At 31.5% G+C, this 11,984-nt stretch overlaps 1 long non-coding RNA gene across 1 annotated transcript; it reads right to left on the reverse strand.

Annotated features, from left to right (window-relative positions):
* Positions 1-9,977: 9,977 nt before the first annotated feature.
* On the reverse strand, positions 9,978-11,545 carry LOC104234169 (uncharacterized). Its single transcript, XR_712890.2, has 3 exons — positions 11,409-11,545; positions 10,776-10,904; positions 9,978-10,084 (listed from the first exon to the last, which is right to left on the reverse strand). It is a non-coding gene; the product is annotated as an uncharacterized lncRNA (long non-coding RNA).
* Between the last annotated feature and the right edge of the window lie 439 nt (positions 11,546-11,984).

Raw genomic sequence — 11,984 nt, forward strand, 5'->3', positions numbered from 1 at the left:
CTTCAATGTAAATATGATGGTTATCTTTGGCGGGAAATTGTGGTTCCTTTTGGCGCCAATTTGGTCAGTGAGGTGGAGTCAGATATGGGCTCTCACTTGGGCTTGGGCTTTACGATTATATGGTCGTTGAAGAAGTTTGGAAATTTTACCTCATGCAGGAAAGGTTAACACCTTATTTATTTTAAATAAATATCATTTAAAAAAATTATAGTTTATAGATATCTTTTAAGATTTATAACAAAATATTTAATTTTGGTTATCTCCTAACCCTAAGCTAGTACTGTATTCTGGGCCGGGCCCGGGCCTAAATGGGTCGGGCTTAACAGGCCTGGGCTTGGCGGGCCTGGGCTCTGGCGGTCCCGGGCCTCATGGTCCCGGGCTTCGTGGGCTCAACGGGTGGAACCAGCCCATGACGGGCCTAAGCCCATATGGTCATGGGCTAACAGGTCGGGCTAGTGGGCTTAGCGGGCTTAACGGGCTTTTTTATTTTTATTTTTTTTGTTTAAGGCAATTTCTTGTAAACCATATCATGACTATATAAAAAATATATATGTAATATATATGTAGGAATCTAATTATTAAAGTGATTGACGAAAAAGTAAAATAACAAAACAATAGTAAAACTAAATTGCCATGCATAATAAATTAATAAGAAAGTACAACATGAAGCATAAATACGTCTAATAATTTTAAAATAACACAAATTGTTGAAATATCTTAAAGACGAATTTGCGGATAAATACCATCAACACAATACGTTATATGCCTCCTTAAAATGCCTGTGGTACACCCTGAACGAAAATTTAAGACTCTTCCACAGTTCTTGCATTTTAGTATTTGGCCTTCTTCATTTTTTTCAAGCAGTTCATAGTAGTGCGAAACAAATAAGCGCACTCTTTCCGAACGAGGCATGATGTAACTTGAAAATTAAGATTGAGACTTGAAGTCTTGAAAATTGGAGATTGAGAGAAATTTAGATTGAGAAATGAGTATTGAGTATTGAAATGAAGAAGAGGGAGGGGGGTATATAGTGTTAGAGAAGGTTAGTTTTGTAAATTAAAAAAAAAACGGTTATTTGTGCAATATGGCCGTTGGTGGTCATTGGGGGTGGGGGCCTCATTTTGAATTTTGAAAATTCTTATTTTGTAGTATATATAGTATACTAGTATAGTATATATATATATATATATATATATATATATATATATATATATATATATATATATATATAGTATACTAGTATAGTATACTATATATAGTATGTTATGTATATATATTTCCAAATATAATTTCTTATAATGTTTTGTAATATATATATATTCGTGTACTATATATTGTATGTTATGTATATATATTACCTTATATATTTTCTTGTAGTATATATTGTATGTTATGTATATATATTATAGCTTATAAATAATTGCAAGTTAAAGACAAAAAAATATTGCAAAAAGATATTCAAGGGCACGTATTATAATTTTTATTACCAAAAATGACATATCTTTCTTAGTCTCCCCCCCCCCCCAATGGAATGAGCACAACAAGGTACTAATACCACCATTAAAAAGGAAAAAAACTAAAAGAAGATATGCCAAAGTACAAGTTACACCATAATCTACATTGTATCTCTAACAAATTTTATAAATCCTTCAAGGTTTGGAGGCGGTTGCGTTGGTGGTGGTGGAAAAGAAGCTTTTTCATTACCACTTCCGGCGAAGCAGCATCCTCCGCAAGTTCCGCCATCATTTCTTCATAAGCTTCATCTATCGCCGGTTGTGATTCCGCAATTCCAAAGTTTCTTCTTTCCGAGCGGATCCAATCTCTGAACAGTACAGATTTTTCCAAGCTCTCCCTCATTGACGCTCTATGATCACCTATTTGAAACTTTACTTGACTGAAAGCGCTCTCTGATGCAACAGTTGAAACTTGAATAGATAAAATATCCCGAGCCATCCTTGCAAGAATCAGAAAATGTTTTTCCCTTGCCTTCTACCATTCCAAAAGATCAAAAGTGCCGCCTGGATTTTCCTTTTCAAGTCCCTGCGACAAATAAACTTGAAGCTCATTTAGATGTGAAGTTTCATCATAATTATCACTTTGAGAACCCCTGAACTCCGTCCAAGATTTAAGTGATTTTAAGCCCGCAGCTCTTTTAGACGATTGTGAACTAGACGAAGTAGGGGTTGGAACATTTGGCTTAGCATGCTCTAAGGCAAGTTGATAATCACTATAAATTGTTTGAGCATTAATTTTAATTGAGGCTTTTGTATCTGCAAGTGTAGCAAATTCCTCATTTGAAAGATCTAAAGCCTTATAAATATTTGAGTACCAAAAATGAGGACCTCTTAATTTCATTGTAAGATTTAACATTGCAGCAACACTATAAATAGGAGGGATAGGGAAAAAATATTTTTTAAACTTTTCTTTCATTGCATTTATAGCAAGTTGATAAATTTCTCCACCCTCCGAAAATTCAACAAACAAATCACATAGTGCTGCAATATAAACTAAACAGTTTGAAATAGTAGGATAATATTGCCCAGAAAATGCATTTGTAGCAATTTGAAAATGTTCTAAAAAATCTATAAGAATTTTAACATTCGTCCAATCTTGAGTAGTAAGCATTTCATCATCATCCTCACCACCTACCCGAGCATTAAACGTTGCATTAATTGGGTTTCTATATTCATATGCAACTACCAAACTTTCGTACATATCCATCTAGTCGGACAAGGTTTAGGAACCTTTCTTTCTTTAAGGCCATATGCATCACATTTTTTAAAATATTCTCTTAGTCTACTTCTACGGTTTGAATAAAAAAGCCAATTAAGATCCATTCTAACCTTTTCAATTTCTAAATTTAAAATTCGCATACCATCACCGACAATTAAATGATAAATATGACAAATACATCTAACATGTAATATATTTCTAAATGCAGGATTTAGTGTTGTTGTAAGTATGCCTATGGCACTAGTGTTACTAGAAACATTATCCATAGAAATTGACATTATTTTATCTCTAAAGCAAAAATATCTACAAATATCTGCAACAGTGTTAGCTATAAACTTACCTGTGTGACATGAATTAATTATTCTATACGCAATAATGTGTTTTTGCATTGTCCACTCCTCATCTATCCAATGACTTGTAACAATTAGATAATCACAATCATTACCACTTCTACCAATATCAGTAGTAATAGAAATCCGATTACTTACATGAGTAAATAAATACCGCAAATAGTGTTCATATTCATATTTATATTTATAAATACCGTTCTTAACTGTTGCGTGAGGCCAACCTTTATAAGTAGGATTAAAAACTCTTCTAATATAATGGACCCAATTAGGATTAGAGGGAAAAGAATAGGGTAAGCACATAACGGTAACCATCTTTGCTAATTCTTCATGATCTCTATTTGGACCGTACTATAAAATACCTCTGGTCACAGTGTTAATTCCTGGTTGAACTAGATTTGAACTTGTACTAGGGTTAACATCAGAATCTACATGTGTTCCCTCTAGCTGCGCTTCTATTTGTAAATATCTAGTTTTATCTCTAGGGTGTGTTTTTATGTGCCTAGTCAAACTACCCGTGCCGCTACGGTCTCCAGTATATTTATGCGCCAGTAATTTCCCACATGTTTTACCCTTAGCCTAATTTTGTTCTCTTACTTGAGTAAAAAAATTCCAAACTAATGATGTTTTTAGGCGTTTAGAAGGTTGTCTATTAAAACTAGGGGTTTCTACATGTGGGTCGGACGGTACATCAGTTGGGTTATTAACATGACTAGTAGGTGTATCATCTAAATCCGATTGGGTTTCATCTTCATCCTCATTTTCCTCATCATTTTCAAAGATAGTTTCATTAGGATAAAGAGCATTCATAGTTTCATCATCTAAATGTTGACCTGGTGCTACATTATGGCAAAATTGACTATCGGAAAATTGAAAACAAGGGTTATCACTATCAAGAATAATAGGAGCAGAAAGACGTCTATCAGGTCTGGGTCGGGGAGCCGGGGGAAGGCTAGTAGGTTGGCCACTACTTTCACCAATTTTAGCTTTACCCTTACCACCAAAAATATTTTTCAAAGAAAATGCCATATTAATTATAATTATACTAAATAAAACTAACAAAATTATAATATTAAAACTTAAGAGTTGGAACGCGTTTACCGAATTGCCCAACTTCTTGAAAATTGAAAATCGTTGAAAACTTGAATACTTCAATTCACCAACTTCACAATTTTCACGAAATTTCAACAATAAAATAAGCAATTATAATAAAGAGATTGAGAAAGATTGATGAATTGGTGAGTAAAAATGAAAGAATGAGGGGGTATTTATAGTTGAGAATTGGAAAAAAGTGTAAATATATAAAGTCTTGGGTTAAAATAAAGTTTTGGGGCCAAATGTCTAAACATCCAAAACGGTCAAAATTGCAGCCCAAACGGCTACTTTTTAAATTTTGACCGTTGGAATTTTTAATTTTTTTTTTTTAAAAAAAAATAAAATAAAAACTAGTCGTTAGGCGCGACCCAGGCCCGCCAACCGGTCCCGGGCTTAGCGGTCCCGGGCTCGTGTGCTTTCTAGGAAGAACCGGCCCACCACGGGCTTTAAAGAACCGTTAAGACCGGCCCACCAGGACCGTTAGGACTGTGGGCCCGGTCCGGTTCAGGCCCGACCCACAGTGCACCATTACCCTAAGCTACTAAATACGCTAATCAATTACAATATTTTTCTTTCTCTCTCTACTTTGATACATCACATTCTTTTCCCCCATCCCATTAAAATTTTCGATTCTTTTCCCATTCTCTGTCTAGTTCGTTTGCGATTCTCTTGAACTGCACCACCAGCACTCACCGATCTAATCGATCTCAACCGGATTCTCCGATGTATCTTCACCGTTCAACAATTCCTATATGATGAGATGGCTGAGAAAAGGGATTAAATCAAATGTTGTGATATATACTACTCTGATTCGCGGGTTTTACAGTAAGGATAAGATACTGGAAGCTGAAAGCATGTTCATGAAAATTGTGGAGTTAAGCCTAATCTTTACACTTATAATACTCCGATGGATGACTATGGCAAGATGGCTAATGCCGGAAGTGTCTTTCAGCTGTATCAAGAAATGATGAATCATGGAATTCTTCCGAATATTGTTACTTTTGGTATATTGATCGATATGCTCTGCAAAGTGGGTAAAGTGATAGCAGCGAGGAATTTCTTTGCATCTATGGTGAAGTTTGGGGTACTTCCCAAATTATTTGTCTAAAGAAGATATGCAGATGCTTATCATGAATTTGAAGTATTTCAAACGCAACACTCATCCCCTCCACCAGATTGTTATCTAAAAAATTTCATTTTTTATTCATCATTTTCTTTCTTCTACTGTTCAAACTCATGCTCTAAGATTTTTTTTTATTGTAATTCAATGTATCTCGTTGTATTCCATGTATTTCATTGTATTCACTGTCTTTTTTTCTCATTGTATTTCAATGTATCCCGCTGTATTCTATGTATTTCGTTGTATTCACTGTCTTGCTATATGCCATGAATGTATTCATAAGTTTTTTTTAATTAATATAATTTATGTATTCAGATATATTATATAATTTCTCTGAAGACTGCTATGTTTTGGGAGTATTTTTCGGTTAAGAATCTTTTTTATAATTGAAAATACAAACTTTGTGTGTTATAATTGAGTTTGTTGAGTTATATTAGGAGTCTATTATATTAATTGATTCACTTTCCTTTTAAAAAACAGTGTAATCCCCTATTTCACACTGTGAATACAGTCGAATACAATAATCTGTCCAGTTGTAATCATATGTTTCACTCCATGAATACAGTCGAATACAATAACTGATTGGCTGGACTTTCCTGATTCACGCCTATTTTTGCTACTGTATTCATGAATACAATAACTTAAATACATCTTATAACCACATAAAAGGTATCTATAGATGATTAATTACTACTAAAAGATAGTGCTTTATGAAAATTAAATGGTCTGGGTCCAATATTGTAGGCAAAATAGGGCTAGCCAGTTTTCGAACCGGTAATCGAAAAATAGTCAGCATTTGCAAAATCATTAAAAAATATTTATTGTTTTAGCTGAAACACGGAAAGTTTCAGCATAATATGCTGGATTTTGGAGCTCTTGCGTATAAACTTCCAACATATTATGTTGGAACTCCAGCACATTACATTGTGAAATTCCATCACATTATGTTGGAATCTCGTATGTAAAATATTTGAACTCCAGCATATTATGCTGGAATTTTTTCAGATTTTAAAGAGTGATTTTGTTCAGATTTTATCTTTACATGAAGAAGTGGTTAAATTTCTATTACTTTTGAAATTGTTGCTATTTTATTTTATACTCGAATATAACTTTTAGTAAGTATACTTACATATTGAGATTAGGTGCACACGCAACGCATATAACGTGAATTTTACCAAATAATAAAGACTCCTAACCAAAAAGAAAATTGTGTGTGTGATTTAAGGCAAACAAATTTAACCAAAAAGATCTCCTAAACCTAAAAGATATTAACTACAAAATAAACGCATTTAATACTCCAACATAGGGGCGAAAATTTAGGCTAGGCAGAATTTTTAACTATAAAAAAGGTCTCCAAAACCTTAAAGCTATAAACTACTCCAACATACGTAGGGAGTAGAACGAATAGGAAAATATTTAGGCAAAATTTTATTACCTTTCCTAGACGGTTAATAATAGGAGAATAATTAAATAATTATTCCTAAATTATAGGAGAATTAATTAAATGATTATTTCTAAATATTAATAAAATACTTAAATTACTATTTTGTCTAATGTGAACCCTATATTTTAAAGGGTAAAAAAGACGAACGATATTTCGCTAAGGGCATTCGTGCTTTTAATATAGTATAGATAAAGTTGCCATATATAATTGATTATGTAGTTAAGCCACGAAAACTAATAAATATCAATAGTATATGATAACTTTATTCTATATTTGACTTTGTTAGTCATATATTGGAAGATGGTCTCATCGATTTCAAATGTGATATAATATTCGAATTTGAATTTAATTATAATTTAAGTAGTTTGCATTGAGGTTAAGCCAAACATGGTGAAAAAAAAACACCAAATAAGAGTTCAAGCAGTAGTAAAAGAGTCAAGTCATATCCAAAGAGTCTTTCATAGTCTCAACCTTTGATTGTTTTGCCATAAATATGAGTTATTATTTTACTTTCTCACTATTTTTTGATCCAATGACACCAACGAGAATGATACTAAAAAAGAAAAATAGAATTATAACTAGGAGATTTGAGAAATGTTTAATTATTTTCATGTCTTAATTAATATACAATGATTATCTATATTTATCGAGAAGGTTTAAATTTTAAGATTTTTTACGTATAATCCAAATAACTCAAACATTTCACATGGTTAATGTCCGTGCATCTGCGCAGGGGCTAATACTAATTTAGTGTAAAACAAACAACATATTTTATATTATAGACCATATAGCGATTGTTTCGCCCGTGGATATTAGAGGTTGACAACAACGCGCTTGTAAATTGGTAGTGATGTGAAGCTATCATAAGAATTTGAATTTGTTTAACACTGAGTGCGTCCTTGAATTTTTTTATTCTAATGCATAAATTAAAGCGATCATTTAGTACAAACGTTTCACGGTTCTGCCATACTCTTGCTCCATACATGTGGTTTCTTTAGAACAAAAATAAAAATAAAAATAAAAATATACTATGGTATTAAATTTTGTGTTTCCTGAAAATAAAACATGTTTTTATAATATTACTAAGGGGAAAAAAGTGATTATTCCGACAGTTCGACATAAAAGCAGGTAGTTCTTTTCAAAATGAAAATCATGATCTCAAAAACTTGTTCATTTCCTAGCTGTAACTCCGTCAAACCTATACGGATAGTGAAGAAGTATATTTGTTGTTAGGACCATTTTAACGCAACAATTTTGTATAATAACACAGGGGCAGTCCGTCCATAAAGCAGGAAAAGCAACTGTTTTATGCCCACATTTGTGGAGGCCCCATTTTTTTTACACCTAATAGGCTATATATAATTTTTCTTAAAAAAGTTATGTGAAGTAAAAAAAATTAATTTCTTTATTTAACAAATAAAAAGACGAAGGATTTGTAATTACTTTGATTTTTACCAAGGAAATTGCATTTAAAATTAATATCGTACCCGAATTTCATAAGAAACCTATAATATATAGGAAGAAATAATTTGAGGAGAATGTTAATAGTGAAACGTCAAAATCTCTCAAAGAGTTCTTTAGAGTTGGTTACTTTTTATACATACTCTCTTCGGTCCATAATAAATAATTTTTAACCTTTGTTGTGCACCTTACGAAAATATTGACTCCTAGAACAAAAATATGTGTTGACTAAATTATCCTTAATTAAAATTTATATGTTGTTAACTTGACACATAGAGAGTTGTAAATAAGGGCAAATTTGAAAAAATAAAGTTAGTTCCTTCTCGATTATATAAAAAAACACTAAATTTTGGACCAAAATAAAAGCCAAAAAGTCACTTATTATGGACCGGAGAGAGTAGTAGACAAATTTATTTTTGCACTTTAAAATAAATTTGAACAATTAGAGGCATATGAAAATATTTTTGGTTTTCTATTTAGTAGTAAAAACTCATATTACTAGATGATAGAAATTTGAAAAATATTGCCTTCGTCTTTAATGCTCCTTAAATCATAATAATCAACTCGATATTAATAGTTTAGATTTATTTTATGAATTAAAAATATTTTTAAAAAATAGTACAATTAGAAGATCATAGTTTAATTGATATATTCAATCAAATAAAAAAATTTGATTATTTTCCAAATGCCTATTACTTATAAAATAATGTTAATAACTCTTATTACCGTCGCTTCAGCGGAAAAAAGTGTTTCAAAATTAAAATTGATAAACCTAAGATCAACAATGCTTCAAAGATATTAAATGTATTAGCTATATTGTCAATTGAGAAAGATGTATTAGGAGAAATTGATTATACAAAATTAATAATAACTTTGCATCTAAAAAAGTTAGAAAAAATGATTTCAAATAAAAATAAAATATTTTTTATTGATAAAAAAGTTAAGACCCCTCATAAAAATTTGGTTTTAGGCTACAGAATTGGTCGGACCGCCCCTGTGAAAACACTTATTCAAATGGTATATCCATTGTTATTTCAAATAACATTAATAGAATAATCTGCAACACGTTAGGAAGATCGGTCCGCTAATTAAGTAACTAATGTGATAATCTTTTTCTAATCTATCTTTTTTTCCTTCCCGAAATTTGTTAACCGATTGGTGTTTTAGTCACTTAGTAACATGTAGCAACCCCTTTGGGAGGGTACTACTTAGGAAACAAATCTAATTTCCTACTTACAAAATATTAAAAGAGACATTAATAAAAATATTCAGAATAATTTTAGTAGCGGAAGTAGGCTCATGCGAAAAGGTTCAAAGTGCAATATATTTTTTTTTTGAAAATACACCATAATTTTATTTTAAATGAAATACAATGTGAAAATATTAATATATGGTGATATAATCATTATTAATTAATCAATAGATTAAAGCAACTTCCTAACAGATTTATACAATCATTCAAAATCACTACAAGTTTGTATTGTACATAAATTTCAAAGTGTAAATAATGATTATTTTTCAAAGGGTAAAAAAAAAGAAACTAGTTTTTTCCTTTTTTACATATTTACGGGACAAAGTGTAAATTCAGCATATTACAAGACTTGAGTTATTAAAACACCTCAATACAACAAAATAGGTTACAAATTCAAGTTACAAGATTTTGGTCTTTAAAATCCAACAAGCCTTCAAATAACATAAGTGTGACATATATATATATATATATATAACATAAGTGTGACATATATATATATATATATATCCTGTATATCATGTACATGTCCCAAAACTATGCAAACCAAGGTGCATATGCAAATGTGATCTTCATAAATTTTTCCAAAAGACTACTTCACCCTGGCCATCTTCAGATTTCATCCCGAACATTTCCTACGATAGAAAACAACTATCGCTAAGCATAAAGCTTAGTGGTGTATAAACTTTAGGCTTGGAGTCATTAAATTCTCCAATTCCCCTTTTCAGTCATAGTTAGCTCAATCTAACATAATTTAAAACAAGTGAACAAATATATCAAACATAACAATATCAAACTTTGAAGTGTTTCCAAATATCAATGACAATGTTCAAGAGTCTAGAAAGTGTATACTATCAATTTAAGAGAGTATACCAAATATCCATTTTTCGCCCAATATGTACGTCATGCCATCACACTTAAGCATAATCAGATATCAAGATGGACCGAAGCCCCAAATCAAGTAGGGTCAAAACCCAATAGACAAAAGAATCAAGAACCATATTAAAAATGGCTTCCTAGTTCGTACTTAACACGGACAAGTTCCATAATTCAAAACGAACTACAAATCCAAAGTCAAGATGGCAAAAGATCCAAATCAAGAGGCATGCCAAGATGAGTGACAAAGTCACTGCCACAAGAAGGATAAAGTCCCAACAAGAATGCAAAATGATCAAACAATCCGTACGAATGGGCGATTTAGCAAATATCTTACAATACTTGATATAGTACGAATATAACAATATAAATTGAAGCCAAGAAAAATAAAGTATCAAGTTATTTCAACATATTCCAGCAAGCAAAAAGAGTACAAGTTTATACACAAACCTTGGTGTTTTACCACGAAACAGTTCAATCACAACTTGGGGACGTTCGAATCGTCTACGCCGTAAACAAACCAAATCTGTCCATTTCCTCAAACACTTCCCCTTTGATTTTTTTCAAGGGTTTATATACCTTAAATACATAATCAAATATCTAAATAAGTTCAGTGATTTAGCAAGTCAAACTAAACATGATATTGGTGAAAATTACCCAAAAACGTTTGAAAAAGAAATTCTGGACAGTATCACTATTCCGAATTGTGACTCAGTTTTGAAGATCTATACGGACAAAGTAGACTTTCTGGTCTTCACAAAAGTTGTAGATCTATGCCTTACCATTTCAGAACATCTTGAATAACCTCCATATCAATTTTGAACAAAAGGTTATGCTAAAATTACTAACAGCAGTACATGGAGTATTTCTAAAACTGGAAATCTGGACAACACTTGCCTTGTACTTTTTGATCCTTTTTAGGTAAATACCGACAAAACTAGATTTTGTTTCCTTCATAAGAGTTATATATTTATGAAATACCTTTCCAAAAAGTCCCGGATCACTTAAATCGGAGCTCTGTACAAAAAGATATATAAAAAATACTAGTAGGTGTCTAGTATAAAAACGAGTTTAGAAACTTACCAAGAGGAGCAACTTGATCTTCACCAAAAACGAAATTTGCTTGTTGATTTAGTAGAAATCCATGTTTTTTTCATGAAACTTCAGATTCTAGTTTGTATGGAGTAGAGAGATAGATAGAGAGAAAGAGAGATAGATAGAAAGAGAGAGATGGATAACTATTCTTCTTTGTCTTGAAGAGTAGAAAAAAAATGGGGAGTTTATGGATAGATATGAAATAAAATGGTTACCCAACTACTAAATATTCTTAGATAAATACAAAAGGTTGGAAACCCAAAAACTTAACTATATATTATATTTAATAACAACTAGTCTAAATAATATTAAGTGTTACATATAGGAATATCATGGAACTTCATTGTCAATATTAACACAACCTAAAGTAAGAAATTTTCATATATTGACCATTTCACATTTAGGAAGTGCAAAGTAAAATATTTCCTCATTATAAAAATGTTCAATCAAGAATGCAAATATTATAAAAAAATTTGGGGTATTACATAACATCTAATATCAAATACAATAAGAAATTACCGAACAACTTGAGTTCTTAAAAAGCAGTCTGGTGCACTAAGCTTC

This window comes from Nicotiana sylvestris, chromosome 1 (genome assembly GCF_000393655.2).
Source record: "Nicotiana sylvestris chromosome 1, ASM39365v2, whole genome shotgun sequence".
Classification (NCBI taxonomy): domain Eukaryota; kingdom Viridiplantae; phylum Streptophyta; class Magnoliopsida; order Solanales; family Solanaceae; genus Nicotiana; species Nicotiana sylvestris.